Source organism: Lampetra planeri, chromosome 12 (genome assembly GCF_965212315.1).
Source record: "Lampetra planeri chromosome 12, kcLamPlan1.2.h2, whole genome shotgun sequence".
NCBI classification, from domain to species: domain Eukaryota; kingdom Metazoa; phylum Chordata; class Hyperoartia; order Petromyzontiformes; family Petromyzontidae; genus Lampetra; species Lampetra planeri.
This window is the reverse complement of record NC_136118.1, coordinates 11713859-11735912: the sequence shown is the minus strand read 5'-3', so window position 1 is coordinate 11735912 and position 22054 is coordinate 11713859. Positions and strand designations below refer to the sequence as shown.

Here is a 22054-nt window from a genome sequence, read left to right as displayed (position 1 = left end):
ACATGTTTAAACACTGCACCAGGTACTCATTTGAGGCTGAGCCGACCTAGAGGAGACCCAGGATTGGTTCAAATATTCGCCACTGTTAGCGGTCATAAGCAGAAATACGAACTGGGGTCTCCCAGGTTTGTAGCGCAGTGCACTAACCATTGCACTACCGCTCCCTGCTGTGTAACAGCACACTCCAGGTGTCACACCGCTGCCGCTTCACAGTAACCACAACGTTCACCTTGCACACTTTGAGTGAGATTTTAAGCTCAAAAACTAAACATCACAAAAGTAAAAATCTGATTCCTACATTATCACGAACACAACCTTTTTCTAATTTGTACCAGTGGAAACCAGACTCCAAAACTTGAAACGATGCCATTATGTCCTGAATTAAGACTGTGTACCTGCTGAACCTGTCACGCAAACCCTCAAGCACAAGACCTGTCACAGAAACAATTCTATCTGGATAATAATTGTCTTTTATGTTTTTTTTTGCTCATTTGTACCGTCTCATTTGAATTATTTGTTATTTCGTTGTCTAGACTGTACAGTTTCCGTCGCTTCTTGTAGCCCTCCGGTGTGTTTGAGGCTTGTACCGACGAGTCAGAATCAGAATCTTTATTGAGACCGGAGGAATCGTGGCACGGCATGACGTCAGATTTTTCACACGACGTCCTGCGTGGAACTTGTAGATGTCTCCATTTTTATACTCTTTGGTTCTTTCGGTAAAGTCACGTAGGTATACAATAAAATAAATTAAATCACAACGTTTCAGGCGCAGCACAAGCGTCCGTCATCAGGTGGGACAACCACAGCAAGAAACAATTGTGCTGTGCCCGAAACGTCGTGATTTAATTTAATTTATTTTCAACCTACGTGACTTTACCGAAAGAACCAAAGAGTATGGGTCCCTGCAGTCACGAAAACTTCAAATCTAGGTCTCCCTTTTTGCTCATGGAGGATTTATCTCGAGGCTAACTCTGCAGCATTCTTTTGTTAAGTTGTTAAATGACCGTATTTCCTATAATTCAGTGTTTCAAAACTTGCGGGTTTGGCATACCTATGTCAACCCTGCAGAATCATTTATCTTATTTTGTGAGAAACAACTGTCGTATTTTGAAGTTCAGCACCTTCTATTTCTCCAAATATATTTTTTAAAATTATAATCCGTAACACAAACTCTATATGCACTGCCTATGAGCCAATCGCCTCGACTGCACTTGATGTTATCAGATATCAGAAGCGAAGTATAGTGAGCCTGGATAGTTCTTGAATCAGCGATCTGCTGCTGCTGGTGCAGAAGGACGTTGTTATCAGAGGTCAGTGCAGCAGTGGACTGACAAAAGGGCTTTATATTTACCAGAGGTGGGACAAAGTCATTGTTATGCAAGTCCAAGTCGAGTCGCAAGTCATCAAATTCATGACTCGAGTCTGACTCGAGTCCAAGTCACATGACTCGAGTCCACACCTCTGATATTTACCATACAGGCGTGACTCGTTTAACAAGCATTTCCTTCTACAAAAAATTCGCTTTTACGAGCAATTTCAATTTAAACCAATTTGTTCCCAAAACGAGCAAAATGTTCGCTTAGCGAGCGGCGACCGATCGATCAATATGCGTCCCGTGGCGGCAGGGGGTGGTACGGCGGCCTGCAGCTGTTTGTTTCTCAGCTCTTCTGCGCTGTGTGCCACGCGTGCTTCGTCGCGTGGGGGAGGATGCCTCGTGGTGGCACTGGAATGGGTGGGTGGGTGGAGGAGTGTGGTGGGTGGAGGAGTGTGGTGGGTGGAGGAGTGTGGTGGGTGGGGTGGGGTGAGTGGGGTTGCGGCGCTAATTAATTGGGTTCACAGCTACGCTGTGGCTGTGAACCCAGCCACCCTGGTTCGATTCCCAGCCACGGCTAACATCAGTGGCAAGTGATATTTGAACCAGCGGTCCTGCATGGCGCCTGTTGCTCCAGCCAACCACTAACATCGTCATCCCTTTAAACAACATAAACATCAGACACTTGCAAGCACTGTAGTTCTTCCCGTGCGGTGTTACTCCTGATGTTTTATCATTTTATTTTTAAATTTTAATGTGTATATCTCACGTTCATAAAGTTGTTCGAGAGAAGAACATTTTGGGGGCTGAAACGTAGCTCAGCTTTTGACATGGGGGGGGGAGTCAACGGGAAAACGAGAATCGTTTCGCGAGTTGTTCTGCTTAATGAGCAATTTTGACAGAGACAAAACCCAACGGCAAAGCAAATTTTGAGAAAAACACTTTTCAGACTATTTTCCTTCCAACTGTATACCATTGTTTTCCGTTCACAACAGCGTCGGATTTATCTGCACGCCGCAGTCCTTTCCTGTTTTTTTAATATCTCGAGTCTCCTCCACACGAACAAGTCGCCCTCTCAAGGCGCGGGGGCCCCGACACTTTTCAACACGAAAAAATGTGACAATCTCCAACCATGCCCACCACATCCTTCCGCTCCCAACTGCCATAAAAGCAGCGGTGGCATTCTGCGCAAGGAGACTTAAAGTAGAGCTTCATGGGCCCCGAGCGGGGGGGGGGGAGCACAGTTTCGTAACAATAACATCTACTTTTTTCTTCTTGCTTCTTACGCATTTCACAAGTAGTACTAATCACATACCTGCATTTACCATAAATATGCTAAATTCCTCTAGATATGCAAATTATTTTGTCAAGGCGCCCTTCCCCCCCCCTTCCAACCCAGCTTAAATATACGCTCCAAGCGTGGTGGTGTTTCATTCAGACGCTGTCTCCCCGACAGACCTGGTCTTCACCTGAGGACGGCTGCTTGCGTTGTGGCCGAAACGTCGTGAGAATTATTTTATTATGTTTTATTTTTATTATTTTATTACTTCCCTTCTACGTGACTTTACCGAAAGAACCAAGAAGATGAATCCCTGCAGTCACGAAAGCTTTAAATCGAAATCTACTTTTTTAATCTGCTTATGAATGCATTAACATATCAACTTGTGTTCAGATGGTCGTTGTTCCCCCTGCACCTCTGATTCGCACGGTTGACTATGTTCGGTGCGAATGAGGTTCGACGTACATTATAAAAACAAAATTAAAAGCTCAACGTCCTGAAGCCACTGCTAAGCGCGTGCTTTATTGTAGTTGGCGTATTACCTTAGCTTTTTAAACACACCTGCGATGTCATTAAACTGCAGCGCACGCGGTTTGTCCAGCACGCGATGTTTCTAGTCACGTGACACGTCCACGTGACCTGAACGATTGTGAGTCTCCGTGAGTGGCGAGCAAGCCCCCTAAGAAGGGCGTCAAGAACTCTTGCGACATTCTCTCCAGAGTCTTCGGTGCAACATTCTGGACTCCGCAATACCGCCAGACAAACTGCGACGACTGTCAGAGTAGTTCCGTCCACCTTCGTGAACTCTCATTTGTCAATTGTAACGTGTGTGGTCCATAACAATGGCAGTGGAGTTCTAATCCAATTTTTTTAAAAATAATCTTATTCAGTCGCCGTGACCTGCAACAAGTTCGTTTGTTTGGTTTATTGTCCCTACCCCTGCACCTCCGATTAGCACGGTTGGCCTAGCACGGCTATCCACGTACGGTGTGGAAGAATTTCAACAATTAAGTGCTGCATTGTCACATAACCGACCGGTATATTGTGCAGTGTTGTACTCAAACGTGTATCAACTTCCATGATTAATTCGCAACATATTTGCGCATTGGTACCATCTAGCATCTCAATACAATTCGGAGGTGACCATTTTCTCGACGCTGTTGATTTTCTGGGACGGGCCTCACGGTGTCCACGGCCCGGCCAATGTACGCGACATGGAACGAGCGTCTTGACAGATGCTAATATCACGGACGTGGGTAGAAAAACACCAAAATCACTGGTCATTCACAACGGCGGGAACTACACGGGGAGGCATTTGGCGAGGCTTGACGGATTTTTTTGTTGTTGTCAGGGGTCAAACGCGACCGTTCAAAGTGTCTAACACAATCAAGCGAAAAAGGGCAAACCCGTGTACTTAAAAAAACACACAATAAGAGGCCTAAAAAGTTCAAAGTAAGTGCGTCCCACTATTGATTACAATCAAACATTCCTGAAGGCGTCCCATAGAAGAAAAAAGCTTTCTTTTATTATCGAACAAAATGATATGAAGATAGATGCAGTGCACCAAGAAGCAACAACACAGGGAAGAGCAGCAGCAGCAGCAGAAAAACGCCGAAACCCCGCCACGCTGATTGCATCTATACAGCACGCAGAACATGCGTCATGGCTCGTGTGAATATGTCACATGTATCATCACATTGGCCCGGAGAGACGCGGTCACAAACACAACCTTACAATCAAATTAAACTGTTGTGCGCGTGTTTTGCTATTTTTGGTGAAGGAGATGGGAACCATCAAGTGCACAGAGTAGAGGTGCAACGAAAACTGGGGGGTGGCGGGGGGGAGAGACCGGAGGGTGAGAGAAACGCCGAGAGAGCTTTTTGCGTGTTGCCGGAACATGGAACGGGCCACACGCTGGAGCGCAGCGAGCGTGACGGATGGGGGAGACGGTACAATCACTCGTTGATTGCACGAAGGCGACATGTGCATGAATTCAAGCTCAGAGATCAAGATGTTGAACTTCTTTCGCACCGTACATAGCCAACTGTGCTAATCGGAGGTGCAGGGTGGGGGGGATAACAAACTAAACACAAAAGAGCAGTTCTCAAGACATGAGTTTTGAATGTAGATTTAAAAGTGTGTAGCTCCCAGCAGCTTCCTAATGACCACAAATAATAGCTCAACGAAGTGGCTTATCACGTGGAAATGAATAGCAGCCATATACCCGAAGCGCGTGTTGATTTTAAATGTTGAGGGGAAAACCCCGAGAGAATACCACGCAAACACGGGGCGAGAGACACGCAAACTCTAAATATAGAGCAGGTGTCAGGGTCAGGATCGAATCCACGACCTCCTGTATACCAGGCAAGGTAGTCAACATCTCCTAGCCACCGTGATGATGATGAGAGACGCAAACTCCAAATATACAGCAGCAGGCGTCAGGGTCGGGATCGAACCCACGACCTCCTGTATCCCAGGCGAGGTAGTCAACATCTCCTAGCCACCGTGATGATGAGAGACGCAAACTCCAAATATACAGCAGCAGGCGTCAGGGTCGGGATCGAACCCACGACCTCCTGTATCCCAGGCGAGGTAGTCAACATCTCACGGGGAACAACATGGCGAGGAAGAACATACAATCTTCCTACACAAAGAGATACCCGAGTCGGGAATTGAACCCAGGTCGTTCTTGCTATTGAGGCACAAGTATTACACACTGGGCCACCGTCCCGTCCAAAGACGGTGGCAGTGCCCAAGACTCGTAGCACAAACTGCAAGGCAAGCTACAGAGAACCGTGGGTTACCGTGGGAGACGCATCACAGGCCAGGCTATTTGGCTGCCCCACCCAAAAAAAATTGCATCATCTCTCTCTCTCTGACAATTGCATCAATTTGAGTTCACAAACCTATATATCTTATATAAGTTCTTTCGGGCAACGCCGCACCTGTACACGACGTAGTTGCTTCGAAGGCTTCCCTGAAAGTGGGAATCCAGAGGCAATGTCCCGCGGGCGTAATTGCACAATTGCATGAAAGCTGGAACAACATGCCCCAGCTTAGTCAAACACCCTTCTGGCTTTTAGTATTTATTCATCTTAACACTGCCGTACCATAGCGAAGACGCTTTGCCGTAGGGGGCGTCCATAAATGACGTCAGGCGATTTTGGACGATTTTTGACCCCCCCCCCCTCGTCACACATCGTCACAAATGTCTGACCCCCCCCCCCCAGGTGCGTGACGTCATCTTAGCCATGCTATGCTGGAGCAATTCTTGCTTGTTTGTGTGTGCGTGTGGCAATAAGTGCATGTGGCAATAAGTGTGTGTGGGGAGCGGTAGTGTCGCGGTTAGCGCGCTGCGCTTCGAAACCCAGGGCCCGAGCTTGAATCCCGTTGACGGCCAATCAACATCATCATTGACGATTATTTGAACCGGTCGTGAGCCTTCCCTAGGTCGACTCAGCCTCAAATGAGTACCTGGTGCGATGTGTAAAACAAACAAAAAAAATCGCCACTCGGGAGACAAAGGCGGCCGTGGACGGTGCTGGCCACCGACCCCCTCGTGTGCCGTGCCGGCCTTCATAGATGCTCGCTAACAGCACTTGTCCCAACAGTCTGTATAGACCAGGGGTCGGCAACCTACGGCTCCGGAGCCGCATGCGGCTCTTTACGGGCTGCTTCTTGACAATATGTACGTATGTACAGTATGTACTCAGATGCATTGCGGCTCTTGAAATACTGAATTTTGTACCGAATTGAATATAAATGGCTCTTCTTGTTATTTTGGTTGCCGACCCCTGGTATAGACTATACGTGGAGGATGTTTGTCTTTGGTTTGCGTCTGTGGCAATGTGTGAGATTTAAAAAGGCATTGTAAACGCAATAACGAGTGTGAATTCCCAATGCCTGCCGATGATGCCAATACTTCCGTTAAACTTGCGCAACAAATGTTCAGTTGTGGCTAAGTTACTGATTAAATATGCCTACCTTTGAGCACACCCATACACGTACACACAACACCCTAACACAAATACAATTTACGCAAGCGTGCAATCAACAAATGTTTATCAGAAGCCCAAGCCGTTCTAATAGGGCTACGTTACACTTCATAGAGCGTGTGACCGTAACACAGCAACCAAGGGAAAGATCTGACCCCAGAAAATGACCTGAAGCTAAAAAGACCAACAGCAACCCATAGAGGTCTGCTGCTGTCTTGTGTACCATTCACAGGCTCAGGCAAAAGTACTGTAATGGTGAGGAGCTCAACCGCGATGAACCCTCGAGAGATGAATGACGTTCAATAGAAGTCATAAACAAACACCTTTTTGTGAAAGACACAACGCACAAGATTCCTGGGTTTGTACTCCAACGAAGCTCATGGTCCACCCTAAACCGCATCTACTGCATACACCATTGGGGACGCGGACACCTGATGCACAAATAGGAAAATTACAATTATTCAGTAGTCGTGTGCGACTGTGATCATCCAGCACAGACCGTACGACGTATAACGACGCAATGCCCCCATCCACAAATACGAAGGAGACGTCACAGCGATGATGCACTCCGCTGGCTCCTGGCGCGATTATCTGGCTTGACCAGCTGAATGTGAAATTGTCGCCGTTGCTCTGCATCTGCATCAGCCATACGGAGAAAGAAAAAGTCATTGTGGTGGTGGTGTTTGCGAAGTTGTCACTAGACACATTATCGGCCATGTTAAATCCACTGCTGGATGAAGGCTTCTCCAAGCCAGCCGTCCCTCGCGGCCCTGCGATGTAGCGATCGATCCACCTCTGTGGTCGACATCCTCTTGCGCATGCTCTCCACCTTTTGGCTGCTCCACGAGTCTTGGCCACTGCCCGTCATCCTTCAAGGTTTGTCCTTACTCCCGCACGGTTGGCGATGTACGGTGCAAAAGAAGTTCAACATACGTACGTGGACAGTGACACGTCCTGCCCAAGCCACCTGACTATTCTCTAACCTACAGACATTCTCCGATCTGTGTCCTTTTGGATGGTTCGTAGATACGGCAATTCACACAAATGCTCCATATCGATCACGAGTCACCAATAAAAGGCCACGTATACATTACAGGTGAATGTGCTGATCTTTAATGTTGCCGAAAGGGGCAAACTAATGTTTGTACATCTATTTAGGTAATGGGAAGAAAGACGTGGGTTGTTTGTGTGAATAACAAACATTGAACCAACTCCTTCACAAAGCTTCCTTTGTTGAAATTAATTATATAAAAAAGCAGTCCGCAAAGTTGCTTGTTTAATCTGGGATTAAAAGCCCATTTAACACACCCATTTCGTGACATTTGCCAGCTTTAAATATGCATAACAAACACCAATTGCCAAAGGCAGGCAGGTTATTTGAAAACTGTTTAAAGGTTTCTTGAGATGAAATGTATTTCCCTTTAAGCCACTTGCAAAACGCCTTGCCCAATATTTAGCAACACAACCACCACCGCCGAGGATGTAAGGCGGCGATGGCGCAGAGGTTCGTGAAATTCGCAGGTGAACCCAGCGACTTGCGGCCAATCCCTGGCCACGGCTATGTAACCTCCGCGGTGAGTGGCGCGTCTGCGCCGGTGCCGACTAGATTGCTGTCTCGCTGCCCCTTCGCGAACCCAGCCTGGCAATCAGCGGCAAACGTTTGGTCGAGGAATTTGCCATGACCAAGACGGAGCGGGGGGAGGCCCTCATCCGGCAAAGGACTGACAAAACGCGTACTTCGTCACAAAGGATGGCTTCAAGTCACCAATTAGACCGGTTCTCTGTGGTCTACCGCAGGGATCTGTGCTTGGCCCGTCACTTTAAAGCATCTACATGGCACCATTGGGTATACTGCTCCAACATCTTGGCTTATCCTACCATTGCGATGCAGATGATGCTCAAATGTATATCTGGTGAGGACCAGACTATGCAACAGAATCTTCCGCGCTATCTGCATCACTAACAATAGTGAATTCATGGTTGCGCCAAAACTTTGTGCTACTAAAGACCAAAGGCATTTTTACCGGCTCCCCTCAGCATCTTTCTAAAACTGGTTCGCCTCGTTTGTTGATTGATGGTCACGAAGTCAGTCCCACGCGGGAGGTCAAAAACCTCGGTGTTCAGTTTGACCAGTCATTATCCTCACACACATATCTAAGGTGGTTAGAATGTCCTTTTTCCACCTAAGAAATACTTCAAGAATGCATCGCTTCCAGTCACCCGCTGACTTTTGTGTTATCCCCACTCGAATACTGCAACGCCTTCCTGGTTCGGGATACCGAGCAAAGTACTGGGCAGACTCCAGCTTCTTCACCTGAGGACGGCTGCTTGCGTTGTGGCCGAAACGTCGTATGAATTATTTTATTATGTTTTATTTTTATTATTTTATTACTTCCCTTCTACGTGACTTTACCGAAAGAACCAAGAAGATGAATCCCTGCAGTCACGAAAGCTTTAAATCGAAATTTAGACTCCAGCTTGTTCAGAATGCAGCTAGCTAGAGCGCTCACACCACGTACACCATTCCGTGCGCACATTACGCCAGGTCCTCTCATCTCTTCATTGGCTACAGTCAAATTCCGAGTGGATGTTAAGATACCGCTATCAACCTATAAGGGTTTAAAAGGGATCACCCCGCATTACTTGCAGGAACTAATACATTTATATATTCCATCAAGGGTCCCTTAACATCTTCTGATCTCCAACTGCTCAGCACTCCCAAGTCTCGGTAGTACTCTTTTGGTGATCGGGCTTTTGTTAGCGTGGTACCCAAGCAATGGAACTCTTTGCCACTTGAAATCAGGGCAATCAGAGTCGGTAGATATGTGTAAGTCTGCTTTGAAAACCCATCTCTGTAAAGTGGCCTTCCCTCTTTAGTTTGGTTGGTTGCCCTGGTTTTTGTTTTTTGTTTCCTGATTTTCATGCATTGCGCATTGAGATCCTAGAATGGAATGCCCATTCTACGTTTGAATTAATATTTATACGGTGATGCAGTATATGTAAATGCTTGCACTTGATTTATGTGACTAGTTACTGCCATGAGAGTTAACTAATTAGAACATGGGTGAATGAAAATAAGTCTCAACAAAGAGATCACAAGTGTGGGCATTTCTAAGGAAACGTGAATGAGTCTTCAATTGGAATTACCAATAAACCTCTGACTTTGTGCATTTCAAACCCAGCTCTCTAGATCGAGATTGTAAAGCAAAGGTAGTTATCTCAGCCCAGTTATCAGTGGCCCAAAGCGTCGTTGCTGCCGGGTTGTCAAACACGTTCCTTCGGAGTGGGCAAGTAGGAACTTGGTTGGACAGCGCATTCGTGCACGACAGACAAATATGCACGACAGACAGACAAATAATCCCTGGTGGGCAGTGTGGAACCTGTTGTTCCTACCTGTAATATGCATTGTCATATAATACTCCGTGAAGTATTTTTTTATTAGGGGGGGGGGAGGTTAATTTATATGCTTCATGTTTTTATCTTTAACAAGGAATACATTTGCTTTTTTGGACAAACTGAATCACCTTAAGGATGGGAATGTTGAAACAAACACGAGGCAAAAAGATGCGCTTTTGTCGCTGCTGGAGGGATGTCAAAAAAGGTGACATAATCCCACCAGCCAACATGACTGTAATTTGCCACTCTGCTGTGTGTTTTATGACGTTAACAGCACATTCATTCCCATACGACAATTTTCATACGATACATAACATAGATTTGTAACGAAATGCACACACATTGCATAACCTCAATACGCGAATTGCCTCTGCCCACCAACGGGATTGAGAATGGACGGATATAATTTTAAAATGTTTATGTACATTTGGCTTACTCGGGGAAAATAAAATCTCAACCGGTCTCAAGACACCCCTGCACGAGTGACCACCCCCAACTTGGGTAGTTTTGCCACTTCCTTTTGAGAATTTTGGAGAAAACACCATATGTCCGGAGAAAATACACGTTTCAAAGGACGAAGAACGCTGAAAACGCCACACAGATTGGTCAGCATTCTACTCAATGTTCTGAGGGCTACTGCAGTGTTTGTCCTGGCCTGCGCGAGTACAATAGCTGGCGTAACGTGTCTCCGAGGAGCTTCGGGACATTGAATGGACATCGCAGATACCGCCTGATGCACTCACGGAGACGACTCAAGGACGCTTCCCAGTGCCAGCATGGTTGGGACATCTTCAAACGATGGAATATCTCGTGAACAACTGTTCCACGATCAATCAATCCACTGTCACCCACAGCCCCCCCCCCCCCCCACCTTCTTCTCGAACCCCCTTTCACCGAATTTCAGAACTCAACGTCACGCTAAATTTCGATTTAAAGCTTTCGTGACTGCAGGGATTCATCTTCTTGGTTCTTTCGGTAAAGTCACGTAGAAGGGAAGTAATAAAATAATAAAAATAAAACATAAAAAAACAATTCTCACGACGTTTCGGCTGCTTGCGTTGTGGCCGAAACGTCGTGAGAATTGTTTTATTATGTTTTATTTTTATTATTTTATTACTTCCCTTCTACGTGACTTCACCGAAAGAACCAAGAAGATCAACGTCACGCTGTGAACCGTTGCAATTCCCTCCAACACAGCATCATCATCATCACCGCCACCGCCACTGCCACCGCCACTGCCGCGCGTGTCAAGAGCAAGACAAAAAGCAGAGCGTGAGAAGTGAAACTTGTGGCACAATCCGTTTAATGTGTTTAGTTTGTTGTCCTTCCTGCCCGCACCACCGATTCTGATAAGTACGGTTGGCTACGTACGGTGCGAAAGAAGTTCAACAGACATGCATACATCATAACCATGTGACGAGTGTGTGGGTACAGATGCACGAATTTATTAATATATACCGTACAAATGTACCTTGCGTGTGAGGTGTGAGTGGGAGTGTGTTTAAATATTCACATAGCCGCGCAAGTAGGTGTATGTGTGAGCAGGTGCTTTTGAATACCGTACATCAAAGCGAAGACTGAAATGGTCTTTACTCGGTATGAGCAGCACTTCAAGAACCAGACCTTCACACCTTCCCATGCCATGTGAGTTTGGCTATAAAGTGGCTATTAGTTTTTTTACACCAGGGTTTAAACGTTATGAGAACTAACATATTATTGGTTCTTTCGGTAAAGTCACGAGAAGGGAAATAATAAAAGTAAAACATAATAAAATAAAATTCTCACGACTTTCGGAAAGACAGCCCTGTTCTTCACCTGATGACGGCTGCTTGCGTTGTGGCCGAAACGTCATGAGAATTTCATTTTATGTTTTATTTTTATTATGTTATTATTTCCCTTCTACGTGACTTTACCGAAAAAAACAAAAATATGAATCCTTGCAGTCACGAAAGCTTTAAATCGAGAACTAACATCTTGGAAATAAATGAAACGACACATTTCTTTTGAAGAAAAATTATTTCTTGAAAGGCAAACGAGCGGTGAGAGCGTCGTACAATTATAGTTTTTGTCTGCATCGCACACAAACATTTTAAGCTCATTGCGAGTGGCGCAAATTTGAGCCGTTGTTGTGGCGAGGATTCGTCGGTTGACAGCGCCCATCAACGAACGGCAATCACTCTGCCGATTCGTAATGTGGCTGCTTTCTAAGAATCGCCCTTCAAGCCTACGTTACATCTGCAAGCTCTGCTCAAGGACAAGGCGACATCAGCCGGTACATTTTACGCCACGGCGACGCTAGGACCGCGCGCGCGCACGGACAAAAGTATTGTTCGTCTAGATTTGAAGCTTTCGTGACTGCAAGGATTCATACTGTTGGGGTTTTTTCGGTAAAGTCACGTAGGTAAGTGACTTTACCGAAAAAAACTAAGAGTATATTGTTCGTCTGAACAGGGGCTTCACCTTGAACGCACATCGAGTGGCCCTATCCTTCGACGGATTAAACAAATGGCTGCTGAGCCGGATGCCTCCACTTGTTCGTGCAGATTAACGCGATTCACCGACTACTCTCTTACTTGGCCACCGTGATCCCGCTGACGAGAGGGGGGGTCCTGAGATCCGGCAAATGGAAATTTCCACGGGGACACCGTCCGGGGTTTGTGCTCGGCCTGGTGGACAATTGAACCTTATGGTGGGACCCCGAGGTCCCATAAGCCCCCGGCTCTCACATAAACATTATAATGTAAACAAAACTTTGCTCTTTTTTCACCAATGGGTTTGAAGGATGGTGGCAAGTGTTGTCTTGAGAAACATTGGACTTTAAAACTGAAAACTAGATACACTATCGAAAAAATAATTTACACCCCTCTTGTCAATCATCCTGTTTCTCAGTGTGGATTTGTGAACACACTTTGTAAACAGGACATAAAATAGTACGCGTTTTCAATGCGCTGTTCATATTGTAACAAGCGTTTATACCAATGTTACTCTACAGAGTAGTGGGTCGCCGCTCCTCTTATCTGCATTGATACGAGCGGTATGTGGGGACTATGGCTTAACCGCAAAAAACACCTATCTGCAGGTAAAAGGATTGTCATCGATTGATCCTGGCTGCAGGCATTGGTCGGTCACAAATAATAATGAAGATAAGAGAGCAGTTTCACTGTTTTATGAATACCGTTATCTCCATATATATAGAAGGCAAAGTTGTTAATATGTGTGTTTGTTCAAAATGTTTAGCGTACTTCCCGACATGCAACAAACTGCAAATTTGCCATGTGGGTACTTTCCAGACTGTACACCATGCAAAAATTATAAAAATACACTTTTGGGGGGGGGGAGCTCAATAATGCAGATATTTTTTGCACGGCAAGTGAGCTGTGACGTCAAATCTGTCACGTGACCCGCGCACGTGGAAGCGTAACGCATTGTAGTGTAGCGGGTAGCGCTACGCTGCGCTACGAACCCGGCGACCCGAGTTCGATTCCCGCTCACGGCCACCACCGGTGACGATTATTTCAACCGGTCCTGGGCCTCTCCGAGGTCGACTCAGCCTCAAACAAGTAACTGGTGTGTTGTGTGTGAACGTCACCGGGCGTGTTGAATCCAAGTCCCGGGCGAAGCCGGGTAGGACAGCTAGTGACAAATAAAGGATTTAAGTCGTGGAGGCAGTTTGAGCAGCTTTGACTTATGATCCTGCCCATACCCGAGCATGGAGTGCATTCGCTTGTTCAGCTCTTGTGCGCATTTGTCCTCGCCGCTGCGCTTGGACACCACGTGACAACAGAACGATCCGCGCCAAGTGGGTCACGGCGTTTATGTGCGCGGTGGGACGGAGTCGCCAAAAATTTAAATTAATTGATTACGATTTTGACTTCCGTTGATTCGAGACCCCGGGGTCCCGCCATAAGGTTCGTTTGCACAGCAGCGCTTTGGAGTGCCACGTCACGGGTGCCCTGAACGTGGCAAATGTCTAACAGATGATTGCGCAAGGCTGATTGCGTGGATCATTCGGTTTGCTTATACAAGTGCAAATTGGAACTCACGACCTTGGTGTTCAATCGCCAAAGATAAAATGTGATTTCCTTTTCGCATGTTTCACCACCTGCGTCCCCTTTCATTCCCCCCCCCCCCCCCCATAAATTATCCCCGGAGATCCATGGGTCGTCACCAAGTTTGGATAAAGTATCGATGCAGCCCTGATATCGCTTTGCTTCATGAGGCCACCGCTGGAGAAAGGGCCTCCAGTGGAGGGCCCTCTAGAGGCCTCAAGGCGGCCGGCAACCAAAATAACAAGAGACCTTTTTTCTTGTTGGTTCTTTCGGTAAAGTCACATAGAATGGAAATAATACAATAAAGAAAATACAACATAATAAAATAATATAATAAACTTATATTATAATATAATAATATATTAGAATTAATTTTTATTATTTTATTATTTCCATTCTACGTGACTTTACCGAAAGAACCAAGAAGATGAATCCCTGCAGTCACGAAAGCTTTAAATCGAAATTTAAGAGACCTTTTTGTTAAGCCGATTAAAAAAAACTTTACATTTCAAGAGCCGCAGTGCACTGTGGCGAATTCGAGACGGCGGTCCTTCATGCATAACGCCACGAAGCGCTTCCTTAAGGGGCCATCCATTCAGTACGTACGCATGGAGGGAGGAGAGGGGGTTAACCCAAATGCGTAGCTTGCCTATGGGGGGTCTACTGACAATGTGCGTACGCATAGGAAACGGGGGGCGGGAGGTGAAGCCTCGATAATAATTTATCTACATTGGCCTTCAACTGAGTTAGATAGTCCGGCGGTGGACTATCTGTTTGCTTAAACACGTTCATATTATTAATTCTTCATCGTTTCTGCGTGGATTAAATTTCGGCCGTTCTATAGGATTCGGTGTGGGGGGGGGTAAAAGTACGCGTGCGCACAGGGAGGGGGGGAGGGATCGAACCGACGTCTTGGAAAGCGGTGGGAGCCACCCACACTTTACACCGCCACACACATGATAAAAAGGAGAGATGTTAACTACCTCGCCTGGTATACAGGAGGTCGGGTTCGATCCCGACCATGACGCCTGTTTATTTGGAGTTTGCGTGTTCTCATCGTGGTCGCGTGGATTTTTCTCCCTGCACTCCTGGTTTTCCCTCCACATTTAGAAACACGCGTTTAGAGTATTTGACTGCTATGAATTTCCACATGATAAGCCACTTCGTTGTGGCTATCACTTGTCACCAGGTCGCTTCTGGAAAAGAGCTGTATTGCTCAGTGGACCTCACCTGGTAAAATAAAAAAAAATCGTTTAATAGTTTAGTTAATAGATTATTTAAAGCGGACCGTAAACACAATGATGAAAGGATACGGGTTGAATCAGGTTGGAGTGCTTTTAAGAAAACAGAACTTGATAACGAATAGTAACGTTCCAGTGTGCCTGCACCTTAATAACCAAGGAAAAACTTTCGTAAGTTTTGTACATTTCCTGACGCTTGGTTCAGAATCATGCATGTGAAAAAAAAATCAAGCGCGCTGAAAAGTGCGCAAAGAAACGTTGAGGTGGGCACGCTCTTGACATTACATCGAGTGGTGCAAAGAGGAATGCGTGAATTTGAGAAGACACCGGTTAATGTTACAATGTGACAATTCAAACTTGAAAGTAAAGTGGACTTGGGGGGACACATTGCTGGAAGGGAAGTCAAGGAGCAAATGAATTAAAACGAGCCATAGACAAACAAGTCAAAAGGCGTCGTTCCAGAGGGCGTTAACTGGGGAGATGGAGCGACAAAATCAGCTCAGATGTGGTAGACGGAGCACAACGACACAGATAAGGATCGCAAGAGATGTAAGAGGGTAGTTTGGCAAAGGTATTGAACCAGTAGTGTGGACTGACCATGTCTGACAATGATCGATGCCGTAATACGCCATTGCCAGCTGAAATAATACTTTGCTTGCTTATGCTGTACTATTTATATCTTCCAAGCCTAAATGTTTTATACAGTATAGAGGTACAGTACACACACGTGTGTTTCTATGCTCCATGTTTACCTCTGCTGAAAACAACATTGTCAGTCGGGTGAAATAGCAAATATTCCTTAGTCAGAGGACGAAACAACACTTAAAAGGGTAATCTAAAGGCTGATGATACAGAAGCGAAATTGCTATTTTAAAATAGATATATAGATATGTACTTGGCCTAACTCAAGACACAGTTAGTCATGCTGGTTGCGCAAGGCTGGCGTGCAGAGTTTACACAATGCACACAGTCGGAAACTTTGTAGTGGCCCTAAGCATTTGGCCGATTTGATTTTCATAAGTTAAGGATGCACAAGTGATACAATTGGCAGTGGTGTTTTTGACAATTGTGTGCGGTGTATACGGGGGGCGCATCTTTGGAACATTGACAGTGCAAGATAAGAGAGAGAGAGAGAGACGGCGGTTTAAGCCGGAGATAAGCAGGCTTTGAAAAAGGCAAAACAAACATCACCTTGTACAATTATTACACTTGCTGGGTCGTGGTTACGCCACACCTCTACAAAAAGTAGTTTTGCTACTCCGAGGAGATGATATCTAAACCCGTGTTTGTGGCGCTCGACACACCGAGGCAGTGAGTACACGGAACAGACAGGGAAGAAGCGGTGTCATTTCTGGCACCCGCGTAATGTTTCAAACACCCATTTGGGTAGTCCGCTAAGAGGGTGGTGGTGGTGGGGGGGGGTAACAATAGGAACGATTGACAGGTCAGATATTGTAATTGAGATGGTTGGCAACTGAGATGGCTGAAAGTTGAGATGTTAAGGGGGTTGATATATTGAAATGGACGGCAAATACCAAATGATTTAGACAGACGGTTAATTGGCGACCATTAGGGAGCCAAATTATGTTTGGCGAGCAGGCACGGGTCAAGTTCATGGTGAGACTATTGACGATGTGAAATGGTTTGTGCGATTTCACCTTTGAGACCGCCTGTCACGAGCGAGGTTTTACGACGCACGAAAGAATGATAGTTGCGGGCGATTCACAAACGGTGTAACCAACAGATGTCTTTTTTTATGCATTCTTTGAAAGGGAACGAAACTATATCGTCGGGCTGACATTAGCTGTGGAGCAAAACCGTGCCATTGTGTTTCTTGAATCAATTAATCCATGACACGGTGTAACAATCATACGATTGTAGAGGGCATTAAGTAATTTTAAACATACTCTTAGTTCTTTCGGTAAAGTCACGTAGGTACTTGATGCAGCAAATCTGGCTGTGACGGTCCCACCTGATGACGGAGACTTGTGTTGCCTCCGAAACGTCGTGATTTTTATTTTATTTTTTATTAATTTTAATTTCATTTTTTACCTACGTGACTTTACCGAAAGAACTAAGAGTATGAATCCTTGCAGTCACGAAAGCTTCAAATCTAGAATTAATGTTAAACACTTCGGATGCCGGATGGCAGTGTCTCCGTGCGACGTTCTCTCTGAATATCGTGGACAGAGCTCAACGGAAGGCGTTTTTGAGAAAGGAAATAGCACGTGGAGAGGCGTAAAGACCTCCTCGTTACCGCATTATTAACGACGCGTGATCAAGTCTCAATTAAAAAACAATCGACGTGAACATCGACGCAAGCTTCTACGTGTGTGATGAAAATATATCAATGGCTCTTACCCAATGTGGCAAAAACTGTACACACACATCGCCAAATGTGTACTGGTTATTGCGGGTGGTAACACGTTTTAAAGGCACACACTTTCAGAGCGCCTCCTCCGTCACATAATTGAACACCGTACTTGTATTAATGTACACGTCCCGTGCACACTTTCTTACGGGAAAGTGCAAGTAAGATTACGGATTGTGTAAAGTCAGCAGAGCATTTCATTATCGAGTTTATGGACTTTCCTTTGGTATGGTCTACATGCGCGTGGTCGTTACAATGTACCGTGGGCTAACGTTGAAGAAGGTATTGCTCACTCAATAGCTGTCAACCCAGACGGTTTACCCCGTATTCTTGTACAGGGAAATTACGCGTTCAGGTCCATACGACGTACGGCCGTTTCACTACGGGCAAAAAATGTTTTGTATCTTTGTTTGTGTTTCTCCCTTGCGATTGGACATTGTAGGATTCACGTGGGGATTTATAAGGGGAACAGGGTGACTAATAAGGTCTGATCAGGGGTTGACAGTTATGTTACTCACACGGCCAGACGGCAACCATTCATTGCGACTTCAGAACGTTGCTTGGCATGTAAATGCGTCACGCGATCACACATCAGTTTCCCCACACGCATACTTGAACAACGCTGCAACAGTTGTATGAGCAGCGGTAATGCGGGTCGTGAAATCCTGCGTCCAAGCTACTGGTAAGGGTGACTACATCTCACGTGGCGCTGAACCAAAGTTACACGCGTTCCAGCACACACAGAAGGATGTCAATATGCAAATGTTCTCGCAACCACAGAGAGGTTACATTTTGATGATACGCAGGGTGATCCATTCGCAGATTTAAAAAAAAAAGCACTCCGCTTTTCAGCTTACCGCATGATTTAAATTCCTAAGCACAAGACGGGCTATGTGATAAGAAGTGTATCAAGTATTCGCTGACTCTCTGAACAAAGAGAAAGGACTGAGAGGCGCGGGCGAGGAAGAGGCGGCGCTACAGACAATTGCCCAAGCTCTGCGGCCCTCTACTTACGAATTTGTCATCGACTAATAAATGCGTGTTTGTACATGTTGGAGGAAACCGGAGCACCCCGATAAAGCACGCGCGTGCGAGCGAGGGGGTAACACTCTATCCCCCGTGCGTACAGACAGATGGAACTGGTGGTGAGTCCGCATGGTTGCCGGACCGCCGTCTTGTGGCCAAAGCCAGGGTTATGGCTTATCGTCGACGCCCATCCACGGGAAGGGAGTTTCACAACACTTGAGTGATCCACCAACCTTAAGTCTCCACAGTGCTGGCTGGCAGGCCACGTGCATAGCCACCACACCACGGGCTAACGTCAACACAGCCGATTTAATTTGGTGGGAAGTCGTGTGAAGAGAGGATTTGCGTTCACAAATATTGTGGGGGTTTTTTTTAAATCTATCATTCCTAGAACAGTAACTTTTCTCTATTCAAACAATTGACCCGCTAACGCGTGCATAAATGCCGATTTGACAGTGCTCATTGTTGCCTATCGCTTGACGAGTTGGGCCCTTAGGCCATGTATATGGCTCAGCAAAAACTGTGTTACGAAAAAAAAACCCATAAAACGACTGCGTTGTTGTTACTTCTTCAATGCTGCTGTATTTGTACGTGGATCGCGCCGAACGAATGACCCGTGGACTTACCTGATCCGGTGGCGATAATCGAGGAGTCTGATGATGCTCCTGCTGCTGCTGCTGGTTCAGGATGAGTCCGGGACACGTGTTGGGAGTTCGTAGCGGGGTCTTAAAGTATCCAGCACGACTCTTAGCACGGCGCCACGCTCACTCCAGCTCACCCCCCTCCCACTTCCTCTCGAGCTCTCTCCGAACAGCCGCGGATCGCGATAACGAAGCCAAACAAATGTTTCACTGCCACACCACCGCACTGCTGAGAGAGGACTGAACGACATCACCATCAGCGCCACTGTCATTCCCAGCCCGCGGGGTAGCCACGACCCTCGATCAACACACGCCCACTCAGCCTCGCTTCACCCACCCACCCATCCACCCACCCTCACTCACCCACCCACCCACCCTCACCCACCCACCCACCCACCCTCACTCACCCACCCACCCTCACTCACCCACCCACCCATCCACCCACGCACACCCACCCATCCACCCACCCTCACTCATCCACCCATCCACTCACCCACCCACCCTCACTCACCCATCCACCCACCCTCACCCACCCACCCACCTTCACTCACCCACCCACCTTCACTCACCCTCATCCACCCACCCTCACTCACCCATCCACCCATCCACTCACCCACCCACCCTCACTCACCCACCCTCACTCACCCATCCACCCACCCTCATTCACCCATCCACCCACCCACCCTCACTCACTCACCCTCATCCACCCACCCTCACTCACCCATCCACCCATCCACTCACCCACCCACCCTCACTCACCCACCCTGACTCACCAATCCATCCACCCTCACCCACCCACCCTCACTGACCAATCTACTCACCCACACTCCCTCACTCACCCATTCACCTACCTCCACACACCCTCACTCACTCTCACACCCTCACTCACCCTCACACCCTCACTCACCCTCACACCCTCACTCACCCCCACACCCCCTCACACATTCACTCACCCTCACACACTCACCCTCACTCACCCTCACTCACCCTCACACCCTCACTCACCCTCACCCCCTCACTCACCCTCACTACCCTCACTCACCCTCACTCACCCTCACACCCTCACTCACCCTCACACACCCTCACTCCCTCACTCACCCTCACTCCCTCACTCACCCCCACACCCCCTCACACACTCACTCACCCTCACACACTCACCCTCACTCACCCTCACTCACCCTCACACCCTCACTCACCCTCACCCCCTCACTCACCCTCACTACCCTCACTCACCCTCACTCACCCTCACACCCTCACTCACCCACCCACCCACCCACCCTCACTCACCCACCCACCCTCACTCACCCACCCACCCACCCTCACTCACCCACCCACCCACCCTCACTCACCCATCCACCCACGCACACCCACCCATCCACCCACCCTCACTCATCCACCCATCCACTCACCCACCCACCCTCACTCACCCATCCACCCACCCTAACCCACCCACCTTCACTCACCCTCATCCACCCACCCTCACTCACCCATCCACCCATCCACTCACCCACCCACCCTCACTCACCCACCCTCACTCACCCATCCACCCACCCTCATTCACCCATCCACCCACCCACCCTCACTCACTCACCCTCATCCACCCACCCTCACTCACCCATCCACCCATCCACTCACCCACCCACCCTCACTCACCCAACCTGACTCACCCATCCATCCACCCTCACCCACCCACCCCCACTGACCAATCTACTCACCCACACTCCCTCACTCACCCATTCACCCACCTCCACACACCCTCACTCACTCTCACACCCTCACTCACCCTCACACCCTCACTCACCCTCACTCACCCTCACACCCTCACTCACCCCCACACCCCCTCACACATTCACTCACCCTCACACACTCACCCTCACTCACCCTCACTCACCCTCACACCCTCACTCACCCTCACCCCCTCACTCACCCTCACTACCCTCACTCACCCTCACTCACCCTCACACCCTCACTCACCCTCACACACCCTTACTCACCCTCACTCCCTCACTCACCCCCACACCCCCTCACACACTCACTCACCCTCACACACTCACCCTCACTCACCCTCACTCACCCTCACACCCTCACTCACCCTCACCCCCTCACTCACCCTCACTACCCTCACTCACCCTCACTCACCCTCACACCCTCACTCACCCTCACACACCCTCACTCCCTCACTCCCTCACCCTCACTCCCTCACTCACCCCCACACCCTCACACACCCTCACTCACCCTCACACCCTCACTCACCCTCACACCCTCCCCATCACTCACCCCCACACCCTCACACACCCTCACTCACCCTCACACCCCCTCACTCCCTCACTCACCCTCACACCCTCACTCACCCTCACTCACCCTCACACCCCCACACCCTCACTCACCCTCACACCCTCCCCATCACTGACGGCCTCACCTCTCCCCCACTACCCCGAGCTACTGACGACGACGATGCTGCTTTGGATGTCGCAATCGCTCATTCAAGTTTTAAGGCACGAACCGTGACTTTTAGGCGCAGTAATGTGCTGTAAAAGGCGCTGATCGTGCATGCTTTCCTCTCAATTATCAGTGGATACGATTGCAAAAAAATAATGTTTCATGTCTTACCCGTGGAAATTACTGTGTTCAGAAAATGTCGTGGCATTTCGAAGGCACGCCGTGTTCGTCAGCAATAAGGCGGCTCTCTAGGAGCGCGCTTACCCACGACCTCACTCAAAAAATAAAAGATTTTGGTGTTTTTT

General features: G+C 47.7%; 1 protein-coding gene across 1 annotated transcript in view; it reads right to left on the bottom strand.

Annotated features, from left to right (window-relative positions):
* Positions 1-19602, bottom strand: part of LOC144721703 (CMP-N-acetylneuraminate-beta-galactosamide-alpha-2,3-sialyltransferase 1-like) — a 61679-nt gene extending 42077 nt beyond the window's left edge. The window contains exon 1 of the mRNA XM_078599562.1: positions 19296-19602. The gene's annotated coding sequence lies outside the window, so the exon portion shown is untranslated. The remainder of the gene's footprint in view (positions 1-19295) is intronic.
* Between the last annotated feature and the right edge of the window lie 2452 nt (positions 19603-22054).